Source organism: Oryctolagus cuniculus, chromosome 3 (genome assembly GCF_964237555.1).
Source record: "Oryctolagus cuniculus chromosome 3, mOryCun1.1, whole genome shotgun sequence".
NCBI lineage: Eukaryota > Metazoa > Chordata > Mammalia > Lagomorpha > Leporidae > Oryctolagus > Oryctolagus cuniculus.
Genome location: NC_091434.1, coordinates 30,375,310 through 30,393,859, shown reverse-complemented (window position 1 = coordinate 30,393,859; position 18,550 = coordinate 30,375,310). Strand labels below are relative to the sequence as shown.

At 37.6% G+C, this 18,550-nt stretch overlaps 1 protein-coding gene and 1 long non-coding RNA gene across 38 annotated transcripts in view; one reads left to right on the top strand and one right to left on the bottom strand.

Moving 5' to 3' along the window:
- MAP2 (microtubule associated protein 2) overlaps positions 1-18,550 on the top strand; it is a 308,431-nt gene that overhangs the window by 87,770 nt on the left and 202,111 nt on the right. The gene's annotated exons all lie outside the window — the stretch shown is intronic.
- Positions 1-18,550, bottom strand: part of LOC108176883 (uncharacterized) — a 75,491-nt gene that overhangs the window by 30,644 nt on the left and 26,297 nt on the right. For 4 of the 6 annotated variants that reach the window (XR_011387129.1, XR_011387130.1, XR_011387128.1 and 1 more), the window contains exon 2: positions 14,460-14,498. The exons of the other annotated variants lie outside the window; for them this stretch is intronic. This is a non-coding gene — a long non-coding RNA (uncharacterized lncRNA). The remainder of the gene's footprint in view (positions 1-14,459; positions 14,499-18,550) is intronic. 6 annotated transcript variants of the gene reach the window in all.

Here is an 18,550-nt window from a genome sequence, read left to right as displayed (position 1 = left end):
AATATGCCTAAAGATGTTGATTTAAGCACATGTAGTTAAAATTAAATGAGGTTATGGTTTCTTTTTTCTTTTTTTTTAACTTTTATTTAGCAAATATAGATTTCCAAAGTACAGCTTATGGATTACAATGGCTTTCCCCCCCCATAACTTCCTTCCCGCCTGCAACCCTCCCAACTCCCTCTCCTTCTCCCATTCTGTTCACATCAAGATTCATTTTCAATTATCTTTATGTACAGAAGATCAATTTAGTATATATTAAGTAAAGATTTCAACAGTTTGCACCCACACAGAACATAAAGTGTAAAATACTATTTGATTACTAGTTATAGCATTAATTCACATTGAACAACACATTAAGGACAGAGATCCTACATGAGGAGTAAGTGCACAGTGACTCCTGTTGTTGACTTAACAAATTGACACTCTTGTTTATGGCCTCAGTAATATCCCTAGGCTCTTGTCATGAGTTGCCAAGGCTATGGAAGCCTTTTGAGTTCACCGACGTCGATCTTATTTAGACAAGGTCATAGTCAAAGTGGAGGTTCACTCCTCCCTTCAGAGAAAGGTACCTCCTTCTTTGATGGCCCGTTCTTTATACTGGGATCTCACTCACAGAGATCTTTCATTTAGGTTGGTTTTTTTTTTTTTTTTTTTTTTTTTTTTTTTTTTTTTTGCCACAGTGTCTTGGCTTTCCATGCCTGAAAAGCTCTCATGGGCTCTTCAGCCAGATCTGAATGCCTTAAGGGCTGATTCTGAGGCCAGAGTGCTGTTTAGGACATCTGCCATTCTATGAGTCTGCTGGTATCCTGCTTCCCATGTTGGATTGTTCTCTCCCTTTTTTATTCTATCAGTTAGTATTAGCAGAAAATAGTCTTGTTTATGTGATCCCTTTGACTCTTAGACCTATCATTGTGATCAATTGTGAACTGAAATTGATCACTTTGACTAGTGAGATGGCATTGGTACATGCCACCTTGATGGGAGGTTTCATGGTGTCCTGAATCCTTAAAGAGATGATGTCCTGTAATTGCATCAATAGTAGTTACATAAAATTATTTAGCAGTGCTCTGATTTTGATCCTGTATTTCAAAAGTTGGATCCTCTGCTGCTTTCTGCCTGCCTCTGGGACTCCTTTCTCACTCTGCTTGATTACCAACATCTCCTGTCTTCTGTGATTTCAGAGTGGCAAGCTGCTTGCTTGTTCTTCATCAGCCTTTCTGATTTTATTCTGTAAAATGGGAGCAAAAGCAACTTATACTTAAAGTATAAAGTAGCAGGTAAAGCCACTGCCTGCTGTGCCGGCACCTCAGATGGGTACAGGTTCAAGTCTCTGCTGCTCCACTTCTGATCCAGTGCTCTGCTATGGCCTGGGAAGGCAGTAAAAGTAAAACATGGCCCAAGTCCTTGGGTCTTTGCACCCACGTGGGAGACCCAGAAGAAGCTCCTGGCTCCTGGCTCCTGGCTTTGGATCACCCTAGCTCCAGCCATGGTGGCCATTTGAAGAGTGAACCAGTGGATGGAAGACTTCTCTCTCTCTGCCTCTGCCTCTCTATAGCTCTGCCTTGCAAATAAATAAATAGATCTTAAAAAAAGATTCAATGAGATAATGTATTGCTGTTAATCTTAAAAAGGGAGGCCCTCATTCCACTATCAAAGATTTTTTAAGATTGATCTATTTATTTGAGAAGCCAAGTTATAGACAGAGAAAGGGCAAGGCAGAGAGAGAAGTCTTCCATCTGCTGATTCACTCCCTAAATGACCACAAAGGCCTGAGCTGGGTTGATCTACAGCTGGGAGCCAGGAGCTTCTTCCAGGTCTCTCATGCAGGTATAGGGGCCCAAGTATTTGGGCCATCTTCTATTGCTTTCCCAGGCCATTAGCAGAGAGCTTGATCAGAAGAGGAATAACTGGCATAGGAACCAGAGACCATTTGCGATGCCAGCCCCACAGGAGCAGACTTCATACCACACCACACCACACCACAGCACTGGCCCCTGGTTGTTTTCTTTATCTAGATTTTATTTGCATAAATCTGGTACTTCTCTGATACTTAAGACAGGAAATAAAATTGTTAAGGCTATTTTCATCATAAAAACTTATAAATAGTATATAAATGAATGAAGTCAGTATAGTTTTTTTAGATTTTTGTGGCTTTTTTTCAATTTTTAAAAAAAGATTTATTCATTTATTTGAAAGACAAAGATACAGAGAGAGAGACAGAGATCATCCATCCACTGGTATAGCCCCCAAATGGCCAAAATGGAGTTAGGCTTTCCATCTGGATTTTCCTGGGATGGCAGGGACTCTAGAACTTGGGCCATCACTGCCCCATTCCCAAACACATTAGCAGGGAGCTGAATCAGAAGTGGAGCAGCTGGGATTTAAACTGTCTCCCATATGGGATGCCAGCCTTGTAAACAGCAGCCTGACTCACTACACCACAACACCAGCCACCAATTTTTTTCAAACTTTTTGTTTTGTTTTTCATTTGTTTTGTGAGAGGCAGAGAGACAGACACATTGAGAGAAGTCCCATCTCTGTTCAACTTCCCAGATGCCTGCAATGGCCAGGACTGGGTGGGCCAAAGCCAGAAGTCACACAATCAATCCAGATGTCCCACGTGGATTGTGGGACTCCAATTGGTTAAGCCATCACTGCAGCATTCTCAGGGTCTGCATTAGCAGGAAGCTGGAGTCAGGAATCCTGGCCAGGTATCAAGCCCAGGTACTTCCACATGGAGTGCAGGTATCTCAACTGCTAAGCCAAGGACTCACATCCATACTGTATCTTTAGTCAGAAAACAACACCACCATACACTGTGTGTAATATATCTTTTTTTTTTTTTTGACAGGCAGAGTGGACAGTGAGAGAGAGAGAGACAGAGAGAAAGGTCTTCCTTTGCCATTGGTTCACCCTCCAATGGCCGCCGCGCTGCAACCAGCACCGTGCTGATCTGAAGGCAGGAGCCAGGTGCTTCTCCTGGTCTCCCATGGAGTGCAGGGCCCAAGCACTTGGGCCATCCTCTACTGCACTCCCTGGCCACAGCAGAGAGCTGGCCTGGAAGAGGGGCAACCGGGACAGAATCTGGAGCCCCAACCGGGACTAGAACCCGGTGAGCCGGCGCTGCAAGGTGGAGGATTAGCCTGTTGAGCCATGGCGCCGGATGCTTCCCACATTTTTTTATAACAGCTCTTTGTGCTTCTTCATGTGAGGATTATTTCTGGATATGTCCTACGTTCCCTAGCAGTCTATTTTCTCCTTAAGAAGGATTGGGTCCTTACCCTTGTGCCTCCTGTCCCAGTAAAGTAGGAACCTGGGAGATGCTTATGTAATGAATTATTCAGATCCTTCATAGCAAGGAGAAATTTTATTACATGCCTGTGACTAAATATAGAGTTATTTATATATGTGAGAATATGTTATAGTAATTATCAGTAACTGCATTCTCACCTTTGCTCATAGAAAAAGTTGAGCAAAAAAAGACAGAGTTTAACCAATGATCACTCAAGAGAACTTTGAGGCAGCAAAAATCATTAGATTTGAGGAATTTAGAAAATAAGGGTATGAGAAAAATGACTGTTCTATCATTAATTCCTACACTTATCAGAATGTAATAATATATCTGTCTAAGAAAGCATAAAGCCAAAATTCTAACTAATGATTTACAACACAAAGTGACTTCAAAATTCTTGAAAGATTTTTAGAATTAAAATTATCTGTTTACCACTTTAAGGAGAAATACAAAGCAGCCAGAATCACATTTCAAACTGGAAACACCAGTTAGACCTAGGAGAGTTTTCTCTTGTGTAGGTTTCTGAAATATGAAGCCTCATAAACACATGTTTTGTCCTTTTTATACAATCATCCTTTCCTGTTAAACACATTACTGTCAAGGAGTTAGCTCATGGAATGATTTGGAATGGGAGAGGTGGGGGAAAGTCAAAATAGGACCAGACTTCCTATCACTTCTCATCTCTTCCTATGACCTAATAAAGAAGCCTGGGAACATGAACATATTTCCACAATTGTTCCTTTATTTTGACAGAGTCTTAAAATAAATGCCTTCTTATTTAAAAAGATATTTATTTTTATTTCATTGAAAGGCAGAGGAAGAGAATGTTAAAGCAAGAGCAAGAAAGGGAAAGATGTCTTCCTTCTGCTGGTTCACTCCCCAAATGTCCACAACAGCAGGAGTTGGGCCACACAGAAGCCAGGAACCTAGAGCTCCATCTGGGTCTCCCATGTGGTTGGCTGGGACCCAGTTTCTTGAGGCATTTCCTGCTGCCTAGCAGGGTCTTCATGTTTACAAGCAAAAAGCTGGATTGGAGATATAGTAGGCACTCTGATATAGGAGGCAGGCATCCCAAACTTTGTCTTAAATGCTATGCCAAATGCCCACACCTGGAAAGAGTCTTGGCATACTGAGGAAAGAGGCTTGTTGGAACCACAGAAAACAAATATCAAAACATTATCCATTGGAAGTATTTAAAGAACAATGTTGGATCTGTTTTTTCCCATGTGAGAAATAAATATTCTAGCCAAATCCTTGTTTCTTAACTAAATGTGGTATCAAATGGCTGCAAAATATATCCCCGTGGGTATGTTGTCATATAAACCCCATGCTTATGAAACCAATCCTGTGGATTTAACTCATTGACTAGCTAATTTTTATTCTTTTCCTGCATTCACTTGAAAGAATGAATGCCCTTCCAAAGAATAACAAAGTATATCTTTTTTACAGACCATTTATATCATTGAAGAATATTATGAATTAAATTTGGGCTTTATTTTTATTAGGGAAGTCTGGAAGATTTAAAAACAAAAGGAGTTCATTTCCTTTTTATGTAAAAAGCAGTTCATTCATTTAGAAATCCTTTATGTATTACTTACTGCAAAGTAAAGAATTTTTATTATCAAAAGGGGCTATTCTTCCTTACTCCTCTGCTTCTATAAACTAACAAAAGACTTGATATAGTTTATCAATTATTCATCTTAGAAAATTATCAATTTTGTATCAGAAGACAGAATATAACATACAGTACTCATGCATGTATTAGTATGTGATGGATGGATGGAAGGAAAGACATAGGTAGAAGATACATACATACATACATACATACATAGATATGTAGATTCATAGATGATAGGTAGGTAGAGATGGGGAGAGAGACAGACTGAGAAGGATGCTTTCTGGCTTGATATAGTTTTGTGAGTGAATAATACAAGAGTTTCACTTGGGGCATGCTTTCTGGGTCATTCTTGTTGAAGTGCCCTTTCTAAGCCAATCCCTTCTAGTTATTCAGTAGCATACAAGTGTTAGGTGAAAAATCGTTTGTGATAACAAACTAATCTGGATTTTATTTCACTGTATATTATTCAATGTCACATGAGCCATTGCTATCTTCAGTTTTCTTTCTAACATTTCAAATCTAGTGAAAAGCTCAATTTTAAAGGAAAGTATGCTCAATACATTATAGGCATACATCTGTGAATCTATATGTGTGCCCCCTCTCACTCTCTGTCTTTCAAGTTGTATGCCTGTCAGATACAGCTTATGGTTAAAAAATAAAGTGATCATTTAAAAATTAATCTTAAAATATAAATAGGTATTGGGAACATTAAGGACTATTGTCTTCATTTATGAACAGAGAAATATAGTCGATAAACCAAACACAATTATTATAATAGACTATTTCTCTTTAGGTGTAAAAATTCTTAAAAATCTATAAAAGCCTTTTATGGAATTAGAGAAAGACACATTTCTCCAGGTGTCATAACTTATACTATGCATGTATACATTATTCAGTGATGGCTTAAATTATAAGATATTGATCTTCAGAATTACAAGCAAGAGATTGATCTTGATATCTCCTTGATATCAAAGTGTTTCAACTATAGAATGAAAATACTTTTTTCAGCCTTTCCCTCAAGCCTAGTTCCATGTATTAGTATCCTACCAAAATTATCTCTCTGGTAAAAGACCAAGGTGCAATTACTAATGAGTCTTCTTTAAAAAAAAAAAAAAAAACACACACAAACACTTGTGGTGGCAGCTATCAGGGATCTTAAGTCAACCATAAGGAATATTAGCCCCAGAAAGGATTTCTTCTTCCAATATTGATTTTTATTTTCTTTCATGATTTTTCATTGTTTAGACATATTAGGTAAGCTTGGAAGTACAGGAAAAAATGGATCAGTGAGCAGGATATTTGACTTTGATAATCAAATACATAGATACAAACCCTTTAAAAATTTACTATGACTTTCCATTATTTCTTATGGACTCTGAACCCTAATTTAAAGCATCTATCCATAATATCTGAGAGAGAGGACCTTGTGCTTAGTGGTCTTCTTGAAGTTTTTTATTTTCCTGTTTATTTGGATATTAAGATAGAAATCTTCTACTATCAGGTGTATGCTTGAAGCTTCCATGGAAGCAGCCATGTAGGCTGGGTGAAATTAGCCACCAGACGGAAATTTTACTTATATGTATATATAGACTAGGCTATTACATAGGCCTTCCAGTGGAGTATAATCACCTGTTCTTCTGTTTCATAAACATGTTGTTCAACATAAAAAATGCATTTGTTCCATGTTAATAATGAATAAGGAACCTGAATAGTGTGCATCTACTAGAAATGTAAACCCCCAAAGGAGTTAAACAGTTTTAACTGTCAAACACCATCCTTTCTTTCCACTATACCTAGAACTACTGCCTTCCTTTTACTCTCCAAAGACTGAGTAAATATTTGTTAATTTTTCTGAATTTTCCTAACTGAGCAGATTTTGTAAACTTTCTTGGTTACTACAAGTTTTATATGTGTGCATATATATACATATACACACACACACACATATATATATACACACACACACACATATTTCAACGCAGTAAATGGCAAAATGCCAGTAAAATACACAAGCAGTGTTTTAAATGTGATTTAGTTTGGTTTTATTTTCAGAAAGCTTTCTGAAGTAAATGGTTTCACTTTGGATTTAGGTATCTTCTCCACTTCCTTTTTTTTTTTTTTTTTTTTTTTTTTTGACAGGCAGAGTGGACAGTGAGAGAGAGAGACAGAGAGAAAGGTCTTCCTTTGCCATTGGTTCACCCTCCAATGGCCGCCGTGGCCGGCACGCTGCGGCCGGCGCACCGCGCTGATCCGATGGCAGGAGCCAGGTGCTTCTCCTGGTCTCCCATGGGGTGCAGGGCCCAAGCACTTGGGCCATCCTTCACTGCACTCCCTGGCCACAGCAGAGAGCTGGCCTGGAAGAGGGGCAACCAGGACAGACACTTCTATGTCATGGTTGCTCCAACATAAACTTAGATGGTCAGTATGTAGCCCACACAATGGTTTTAGTATTTATCTCCTTACTTCATAATTTTATATGATGATAAATGATATCTCATTCAGATATTAAAATAATGTTTCATTTACTCGAACATAGGAACCATTGGCTTAAAGCTTCCCCATGGAAGCACAGCATTTTGCAAAGTAGAACAATAACAGAACCAGAAAGTGCAGAAGAATGCCCAAAGAAGTAATCCTGGATACAGGGTGAATGACTGATAGGCAAAAAGATTTTTTTTGTGAAAGAAACAGTGAAACAGCCCAGATGATAACTTATTTCTGCCTAGTCCAGATTTGGGGCAACCAAATTATTTTCTTCAATCTTACAGGTTCATGGTCATACATTTTTACTGGGAAAGGAGAATTTATACATGATATTATTTAAAATTATAATTTTCTATATATACTCTCATAACTAAAATTTTACACATATGAAGAAAGTCTACATGAAGAGGTACAGTTCCAATGAAATTCATTAATAAATCATGTACTAAGAATGCACTGGTTTGAGAGCTAAATTCTGTGACCTCTTTGAATAAATTAAAATGATTCATTTGTTTTCCAATAGTTTATAGTCAAGTTAAGGGTCAGGTTAAGTTAAGGTTAGTTCATATAAATGTAAACTATTGCATGATCATAGAATCAAACACTAAATACAGACATCACTTTGTAGAATGAACTGGAGAAAGTATAATTCACTATGATTTGGAAGGACCACATTTTATGAGGGAAATTTCACTTAGCTTTCAAGGTGAATAGAATTTAAATAGGTATGATAGAGGGAGAGGTACAGAAAGGCCATTTCTTGAAGGAGGTATGTGGAAAGCAAAGCACAGAGTGAGGGTGGGGAAGGTACTAGACAGGTGTGTGGTGCCCCTGATCCTGCCTCTTCCTTCTTTCCTTTTGTCTCATTCTTCCACTCTTTTCTTTCCACACATATTTTAAGCCATTTTTATGTGTATATATTTTTTTAACTTTGAGCAGAAATCCAATTCATTATGAGATTGTCCACGTTTTCTATGTGGACACAGAATAGCTACACAGAGAACAGTGATATGGATGAACCAACAGATTCCTCTAATAAAAATATATTTTTGGGTATATTTTGTTAAAAGAAAAAATAAACACTGATATCTCAACACATTGGAACTAAAATCTTTTAATTAACACTCTTGATAGCTGTATGTATTTTATTTTGCATTAATATTACAAATCGTAGAGTGGATATTTGGTCTACAGGTTAACCTGCCCGTTAGGATATGCCTCCCATATCACAGTTCCTAGATTTGAGTCCTGGTCCCACTCCTGGGTTCTAGGAGACAGCAGATGATGACTCAAATAGTTGGGTCCCTTCCATCCACATGGGAGACATCTGGGCTTCAACCCCCAGAATGGGACACTGCAGGCATGTGAAGAGAGAACCAGTGGATGGGTGTTCTCTGTCAACTCCCTCCTCTCTATCTCTCAACACACACACACACGCACACGTATATGTATATGTATTTATGTATATATATAATATGTTTGTTATATTTATGTTACCCACCCTGTTGTCCATAAGGGGGTCTGTCTTCCCTTCAAAGGAGGAATATAATTAAAAATAACTTTAACCTACCTTAAGGATAGTAGAGATAGAAAACATGATTTAATCAAGTAAGCATTAAATCAGAACATGATGCACTTAACAGGCAAGCCACTAACAGATCGTAAGGACCAAAAGTCACTTTTTTAAGCAACCACAGATATCCAATCCATTGCAAGATAAACAATAACTAATCCTCAAATAAAGACTTGACAGTGCCATCCCAAATTCACATGGTAACTTGGTGACCTTCTGTGTTAGATAACCCAGGGGAAAATAATTTTCAAACCTTCTTGAATGCAGAGATTTGTGCAAGTATAGCTAAGAGCCCACTGGTATTAAGCTCCTGCCCTTCCACAGGACCTGAAGAATAGAGGGCTACCTCCCTTGACGCTGGCATTTCAAAAAGATGGCTCCCAGGCCCTTGAGGAAACAGCACTAAGTTGTGATAGTGACAGAAAGAGTGTTTTGCTATTATGAAGATCTACATTCATTTGAAAAGGACAGAGGAAAAAATTCTAAAAAAAAAAAGGGGGGGAAAGTGATGAGAAGTCTTTATCTACCTTTCTCTTCATCTGGGAGATTTAAACCTCTTATTTTAAATTTGTATTTGCTTCTATAATATGAATTAAATAAAATGATTGTTTCTTGAGAGTAGTGGTCAATGCATGTTTTTGTTTCTCTGAATATGTTGTTAGTACATTATTCTCAAAGATAAATCAGGCTTTGAAATAAAAATATTTAAATCATCACTTTTCCTTCTTTGTAGCCATAGAACCTGATTGTTGAGTAAATTATTGGGGCTAGTATTCTCCGATTGGCCTTTGAAGGGAAGGCAGATCCCCTTATGGAAAACAAGATGGATAACATAAAAAGAACTTAAATTACTACTTGAAATGTGTTTAAGACCAGGCATTTGTAGCCTTCTGGTACATTTAACCCAAACTGCTCCAATACAAGATCTCCAGTGTTCATTCAAATGTTAATGATTGGCCATCTGCCCTTTTAATTTTTTTTTTTCAAGCAGGAACAAGCTGAAGGTCATGTGACCCTAATTACAGCAATTATGAGCTTTCTGGGAGTGATCACTCAGGTTGCACCAGAGAGGGCATCTGGCTGATGATCAATAGATCAGAAGATTAGTGAAGACAATCTTCCCTATAAGACAGCCAATGTTTCGTTTCTTAACATATGCACCATATACACAGATAAACCCTTATGTTCTAATATGAGCATTCTTTTTCCCATACTTATCCTTTTAAACTCTTTAAAATTCAGTAGGAACACTTTAACACGCACGTTAGTGTGTGTGCAAATATAGTTCAAATTCTAAAGAAGTACATGGAGAAAACATTCTAATAATGAGTAATAACGAAGCAGCAGCCTTCACCTACACAGATTTTAGTTCTCTGTCAAGGACAAAAGAAAGTCACAGGGCTGAATCTTTCCAGCACAAGTATTGTATTAGATTATTTTGTTTTATTAATACAGAGCTAAAGACCTAATTTCTGATGATACGATTGTTTAAGGGAAAATTCTTCAGGTTGCTTATGGCCTTTTGATGATCATTCTTTAGTAAGGTAAATTACTTTCTCTTTTATAAGACCATATGCTAATTAAAAGATTATTGGTTTTTTTTTCCTTTTACATGTTTATTGTTTTGGAAATATTTGTTATCATGGATTAGCTTAGTTACAAAGAGATGTTCCTTCTAGTGGATGGTAGATAGCATTTGAATAGCAAAACGTGGGTGGGCCTGTAATGCAGCACCTAGATGTTCACATCCCATATACTGAGAGCAGGCTCAGCTTCTGATTCCAGCTGCCTGTACATGTGCATCTGAGGGGCAGCAGGTGCCCCATTGTAAGAACATCTGTAATGAACTTATTCACGCTTCACTCCGACCCTCTCGTTCTTAGAAGGGAAAACCTGAGGCATTCATTTATTCATTCCCTGCCTGCTGTAGTGTCAGAAACCCCAAAAGCAGCATTTGTTATCTGAGGCCTAGCCACATAAGCACATGCTCAATGCTCATGGTGGCTGTTTTAAACTAAATCCAGGGGCCGGCACTGTGGCATAGAGGGTAAAGCTGCTGCCTCCAGGGCTTGCATCCCATATGGGCACTGGTTATTGTTTTCTAGGATATTTTTTTAGCAGTGTTGTTTACTTTGCTCCCTATTGATTAGATTTCTGATACTGTGGAGGACTTACAGCTTTAAATTTCACTGTGTGTTATTGGATTCACTCTCTAGTTTTCCCCATCTCACTCATGCCTCTGGGATACGTGACAACGTCTGTCTTTTCATTATCATTGGTCTACACTGTTGATTAGTGAGACTGAAGGCAATGCACTGAATCTTTCTTCTTTCGTGCTTTGTGTATTATGCTGAATTGCCTCCAAGGTTGAATTTAGAGTTTCTTATGATTTCCTGTTTTAATATTGAGGCAAGCTAAGCTTTCAGTCTGAGTTAAATGACGCCAAATGAATTATTTAATCATAAAATCAATGCTTTCTTGAGCAGCACATTCTGCCAAGGAGTGTGCTATGAGAGTAAGAAAGGCACAGACTCACTCATGGTAACAACCTTCCAAATTCATACATGGACTTTACAACACATGTATATGATACACTGAAATATAATGTATTGTTTGCTAAATGTTTCATCCTCATTTTAAAACAATTTTAAAATGCATCAATTGATACAGTTTTTTTGTTTTCGTTTTTTTTTGTTTGTTTGTTTGTTTGTTTGGTGGCAGTACCTGTCAGCTTCTCTCCAGTCCCCTACTGTTTGTACAGGTATTATTAGGAAATAACAGAAATAATGGTGTTTGGATCATAGCATTTTCCTCCCTCTTTCATCTGTATGTCTTCATGATTCTTGCAAACTCCTTGATCTTCTTGCAAAAAAGAATAAAAGCTTCTTTAGCTGTAAGATTATCTCTCGCTTTTAAATTCCCAGAGAAATAATAGGGATGAGAGTGCAGTGTTAGAACTCTGTCCACAGGGACTTGATGCCTTTCAAAGACAACATTAGAAGCACAGGAAATTGGGATTTTTTAAGATCAATATTCAATGCAGTCTTGTATGTAGCATGTTTCAAAGGAAAAACTTTACATGATAAATTCTATAATTATTGTTTTCCTAAGTACCAGAACTTTTTTTTTTTTTTTTTTTTTTTGACAGGCAGAGTGGACAGTGAGAGAGAGAGACACAGAGAAAGGTCTTCCTTTGCCGTTGGTTCATCCCCCAGTGGCCGCTCTGGCCGGCAGGCTGTGGCCAGCAAACCGTGTTGATCCGAAGCCAGAAGCCAGGTGCTTCTCCTGGTCTCCCATGCGGGTGCAGGGCCCAAGCACTTGGGCCATCCTCCACTGCCTTCCCGGGCCACAGCAGAGAGCTGGCCTGGAAGAGGGGCAACCAGGACAGAATCCGGTGCCCCGGCCGGGACTAGAACCCAGGGTGCCAGCACCGCAGGCGGAGGATTAGCCTATTGAGCCGTGGCGCCAGCCCAGAACTTCTAAGATACTGTTTTTCCAATGAAATAATAGAATAAAAATATGACAGTGTACTTTAGTTCAAATTTATAAGACTTCCTAACAGTTAAATCATAAATCACACAAAAAAAGTCTTTTGACAGGCCATTTGGGTTTAGAGTTTTGGTTCAAAAATTCTTGTCTTAAGAAATAAAATTCAAACAAGGAGAGTTTATTCATTTACTTTTGAAAAAAAAAAAAAAGTAAATCCTTTGGTAAGCTACTTCACAGCCTGGATATAAAACCATAGTTTATTTTAGCATAATTTCTACCAGTGTCCCAGTATAAATGACGGAAGTCCATTGAATTTCACCAACTGAATTTCAACTGTGACATGTGACGAACTTTCAAGAAAAAAGAACAGCATGTGTACCAAAGGGCAAATCACATCGGAAAGGCCATGCAGTTTTTGGATCAAAGCAGAAGTCAAGGGTATTGTAAACATAGCCAAAGCATAAACCATTCCAGTTCCCACAAAGCAGCATTTTGAGCTTGGAAATTAAAGTAGCAAAGGAGCAGGGAAGAAAGTTATCAGGAAGAGGTATTTCTGATTGACGTAAAGGATGCCAAAATGATGTTGAAGTGGGCTGATAACTCATAAATCTCAGGTTGAGGGATGTATTGCCTCTCCTTATTTTGTTCCAAGAAGTGTTTGTGATAAGCTTTTAAAATAACTTGTGATAATGCTGTGATTATTCTCAGATCTATATGACTTGGGGTCACTGATTGAGAGTTCCTATCAATGTGTAAAGCAGGCTTCAAAATGATTAATACATGTAAGAGGCTCGCGGGTGTTGTGGCCTAAGACCTCAAACCAAGACATTGTTTTTAGCAGAGTCATTAATTAGACTCTTTTTAAAAGCTCTGCTGGGAAGGCAGGTTTTGTTTATTCACCTTTCTTAAAATCTTAAATCTTCCTCCTTCAGAAAACATCAGTTGTTAAAAGTGGAGCATTCAAACACAGAACTTGTGGACAGGAACTCAGACTAATAAATCAGAGAGGCATTAGCTCATGGCGTACTTAAAAGTCTGGTAAGGTACAAATTAAATTCTGACATTTGTAGTCAACTTAGTTAATACTGGTAAATAGTTATTCAGTTTCATCTCTTACCACCTTTTGTCCTTTTAGTCTCCATGGTTTTTGTTTTCTCAGGGGAGTGTTTTCTTCATGGGTCCCATGTCTTCTCTTTGCGCTCCCATCACACCTTGAGTCTAACTTGTCATTAACATTTGCACTCATCCTCATTGCCGAATCAGCAGTCATCTTACTGTTGTTGTTGTCGTGTGTTGTATTATTATTAGTTAGGTTGTAAGTTCCTTGAAGGCAGAGGCCATATATGTGCTGTCACTCTGACTGTCTCTGGAATCCAGCATGCTGCCTGATACAGCTTCAGTACTCGATGACACTCTAGGTTGTCACTAGGTTGTTATTATTTCAGTGCCTTCTGTGTCCCACTCTTTTGCTATGCTGGGCATGAGCTCCTTCTGCCCAGGCCTTCTGCCTGCCTGAGGCTGGACCTAGCACCATGCCCCCCCTTGTCCTCCAGGTCTTTTTTTTTTTTTTTTTTTTAATTTTTTTTTTATTTTTGATAGGCAGAGTGGACAGTGAGAGAGAGAGACAGAGAGAGAAAGGTCTTCCTTTGCCGTTGGTTCACCCTCCAATGGCCGCCGCTGCAGCTGGCGCACCGCGCTGATCCGATGGCAGGAGCCAGGAGCCAGGTGCTTTTCCTGGTCTCCCATGGGGTGCAGGGCCCAAGCACCTGGGCCATCCTCCACTGCACTCCCTGGCCATAGCAGAGAGCTGGCCTGGAAGAGGGGCAACCGGGACAGAATCCGGTGCCCTGACCGGGACTAGAACCCGGTGTGCCAGCGCCGCAAGGTGGAGGATTAGCCTATTGAACCATGGTGCCGGCTCCCTCCAGGTCTTACAGTAGCCACTTCTTCCTTTACCTTGGAGGGTCCTGCCAGTCAGCGGTCAATCACACCACAGTACTTACCCTTCAGGAGCTTGGTAGGTAAGGAAGTACCCCTCCAACCTGCATGAGAGGGATCGACAGATCCATTCAGTTCTATTTAGCTTTTGAGTTATTTATTTTTTTTCTCTTATTGGTTGGTCTGATCAAGGCTTGAAGTACCCTAGATATCCAGATTTGTCTTCTATGGATTCAGTGTTCAGGGTTTAGTGTGGTTTATATCTTGAGCATAACTTTTATAAAAAATCTATTTTGAAAACCTGTGACTAACTATGATATACATAAAAAGATGTTAACGGAAATGAGAAATCTCCTTCAAGTCTATTTTTTTCAGACTTCACTCTTTTAAAGAGACAAAAGTTATATTGCTTGCCTTACTGATGACTGATAATAGTTTTATTTTCTCTCATTTGTTAAATATTCAAAACTCATTTGGGCTTATTAAAAGAAATACAGGGAAACAGTTTAATATGTCGAAGGATACATATTGTGGCGTGCATAAATGTTGTCTCACATCTTATTTTAGAATTCTAGAGAGGTTGGCATAGAAACCTTGAGAAGGCACTTTAGATGCTCAATAATATGTAAAGGCTTTCATTTTGAAGGCCCTGGTTATCTTACTGATCCTTATTTAGAATCAGTTTTAATGTTTATTTCTACCAAATTTCAGGAATATAAAATTTTTCACAGGCAGGAGGAAATAGGTTCTTTAGTATATATTGTAAAGGAGATATATAATATTACTAGATAATTGTGAGGATATAGGCAGGATCAGATAATTTTTAAGAATTAAGCCATGTATTGCATTGTATACAGATACAGGTTGTGGAGTTATATTGACCTGGGTTCAAAATGTTGATGCTTAGTGATGTGAATAGTCTTAAAAAACTGAGAATAAAAATTAAGGTAATTGTAATCAAAGAAAATGACTGAGATAAAAATAATATTCTAGATAAAGTATTATCAGGTTATATATATGATAGACTTGCATAAAGTACACATTAATCAACTTCCATTATTATAATTGTGAGATAGGATAGTGGGTAAAAGAGAAATTCAATAAGCTACTTTGATACAGAAAGCTTTTCTGTTATCTTCTTTTATTCCTTATGTGTTTTTCCTAAACATTGTAAAATGATTATACAGTGTCTCAGGACCTTCGGTAATTTATGTGAATTAGCTTCTGTGGGTCAAAACATGAGTGTGAAAAGAGTTCTACATCCAATTTTTGGTATTTTACAAATGGACATCTCTTATCCCATGATAATTAGTGACTATCAAAGTCCTATTGAATCCTGAAACCAAAGTTAAATTTTTGCATCTTCTGCTGTTTGTGTGACCTTGAATAATGAATTTCAAATCTCAAGAAATTACTTTTCTTGTTTATAAATTAAGTAGAGATGAGTCATACTGTTTCTAATGTATATTTCAGCTTTTTTCCATATATTACCTATTTTTCAAATAACATCTTAGAAATTAAATCAATTATTTTCCTTCATTTACCCTGAATCTACTATCTCTGCAGATGTATCCAGAAGCTGTCAAACTTTTTATCAATTACTTTGGTTACATGATTTAGCCAGTTTTTTTTAAATTTCAGAATCCCTGAAAATTTGGCAAATTGGTTGACATTGGTTTTCTAAAAACTTCCAGGAAATAAATTGTGGTTATTTTTAAATCTCTTTTAGAAAACACAAAAATCAATTTTCTATGTTTATATTTAGAAATGATACTCTTCAATTTTTACCCAGGCATCAAATTTTAAATTGGCATATTTTATACTAAAATAGCCAAATAATATGTCATAAATCATGATAAATGAATGACAATAATAACTTTAATGTTATAAACTTTTCCAGCATACAGAGGACTGTTAACTCATGGAATCTAATCTATAGCTAACGGCTATTGCTGAGGGTTCTGACATAACAAGTCTGCTCCTACATGGACAGACCCTTAGAGTGGTCACGTGTTGGGAATGAAGATGATTGTGCTTCCGGAAAAGGGTATCGTGCATAATTACAGACTTGACTTCTCAAAGGCCCAACTCTTCTAACTAAAATTTCACTGGTATACTAGAAGAATTCCAACATTAACTTGGGAAGTTCCACTAAATAGAAACTCTGTTGTATTTTCTACAGTGTATATCCATATGGAATTCTGTATGCTTCAAAACAACATGAATAAATTTATCTAAACTGCTGTTTCTACATTTCTTTAAAATTTTCTTTTTTTCTCCTAAGAAAGTCTGGGGTTGGGGGGAGGAGAAAAATCCTCACTAGTATCTGATTAGTTCCATTTCCTGTAATATTTTTTCTTGTGGTTGCTGGTCTCCAGCCAATTCTATTTTTGCATTTATTTTTCCCATTACATTCTGGTTATTTTTTTTTAGTAGAAGAATTTTTGTGTTTTTCATTTTGTCAAAATGGAATTCTTCTCATATCATGATTTTATAATTTTCAAAGCTTAAAAAGCAAAACCAAGGAGATTTCTCAACATAGTTCTACATTTTGCGGGCTTTTAAAAAGAAATCATGATTGAGAAAGTATTTTCAACTAGCAGTAGACTGGGAAAGCCCAATAACTTTCTTTCATATCTCATGCTTTGGAGTACAACATTCAGTGTGGTTCAGCTGTGGTTTAAAAGAGGAAACTAGGTCTAGGAAGTGACCTCATGAAATGCAGAGAGCCAACAGATGAAATAGTAATGATATACAAAAAAACACTGCACATTTCACTAAGTGTCTTGGGGTATGATATTCTGAAAATGGTGGGAAATCCATCTCAAAGAATACAAAATTATATACAGCAGGGTATAAGAGAGGCTGTGATCTTTCTCAGGCTTTAGTCTTTTTCCTCCTCTTCTTTTTTTTAAGTATCTGTTTGGAGCATTATAGCTTTATATGGCTGAGATACATGAGCATTTGCTGCTCAGGATGTAAGCATTTATATATTTAAAAGAGCAAGGATTCTCCCCAGGAGCAAATCCCTCCATCCTTCTATCTCTGTACTGTATGTTGAAAAATAATCATGAAATACTTAAGAATTCATATGATTTGCCTTCTAACTAGAAGATTCTTGATTCTTACGGAAGTATGAGCTGACCTAGGTTTTGACTATTTTCTGTCATCCTGAAAGTGAAAACAAGGAAGTGTCACTACAATACCCACTGAAAAGAAATCAAACAGCAGCATCTCTCTCTCTTTTTTTTTTTTTTTTTTTTTTTTTTTTTTTTTTTAATGAGGGCCAGTGTGTGTTAGAAAAGTTTCATTTCAGATCTGAGATATAAGATGTGGATATTTCTTTCCCAAGACTGGTCCTCCACAGCTCATCTTTGGATGGGATATAGTGTAAAATCTTCAAAACTAACTGATCATAAAACCAACAAATATTTTCTCTTCTCTCCAGGATTGACTTATACTAGGAGGTCTGTGAATGCATGAGTGTGGTAGTTATCTAAACAGAGACCTTCCATGAGTTCCTGATTCTCATTTTCTGGAGTTGTTTACACTAATTTTAGTGGCTAAGGGGTTAGTGCTTGCTAAAGTTACTGGTTGGAATTGTCTCAGTTTCTTGTGACAGCTCTTATGTCTGATATCTGGTAGGCATCCTTCCTACATCCTGTGTGAAAAAAGTACACTATCTCTGACCTCCTTTACTCTTTTTTTCTCAGTTGCTTATACTTTATCGAAATATCTGATATGATTTGCATTTTTCTGACATTATTTTGTTTGCTTCCTGTATGTTCACAAGAGTAGAGATATTTTCTGTTTTGATCACTGATGAGTCCCTAACCCCTAGCCCAATTTTTGGCACATAGTAGGTACTCAGTACTATTACTATTACTCAGTAATATTTCAGTAAACCCAGTCACTGTTTTCATAGACTGTCCTTTGCTTTTTCCCCTTCAAATACATGTACTCTGCTGCTTTCTCTCAGACTCCTCACAATTACAATCCTAGTAATAGGTTTCTTCACCACAATGAGGTTGCATACTTGATTAAGGAACCATCTCGTCCACATTATTCTTAGCTGCTTAGCAGAAAATCATGTTTGTCTGTGGCTTCCTAGAGTTGAAAGCTGAGTACCCTCTTTGTCTTCCTGTGATCTTCCTTG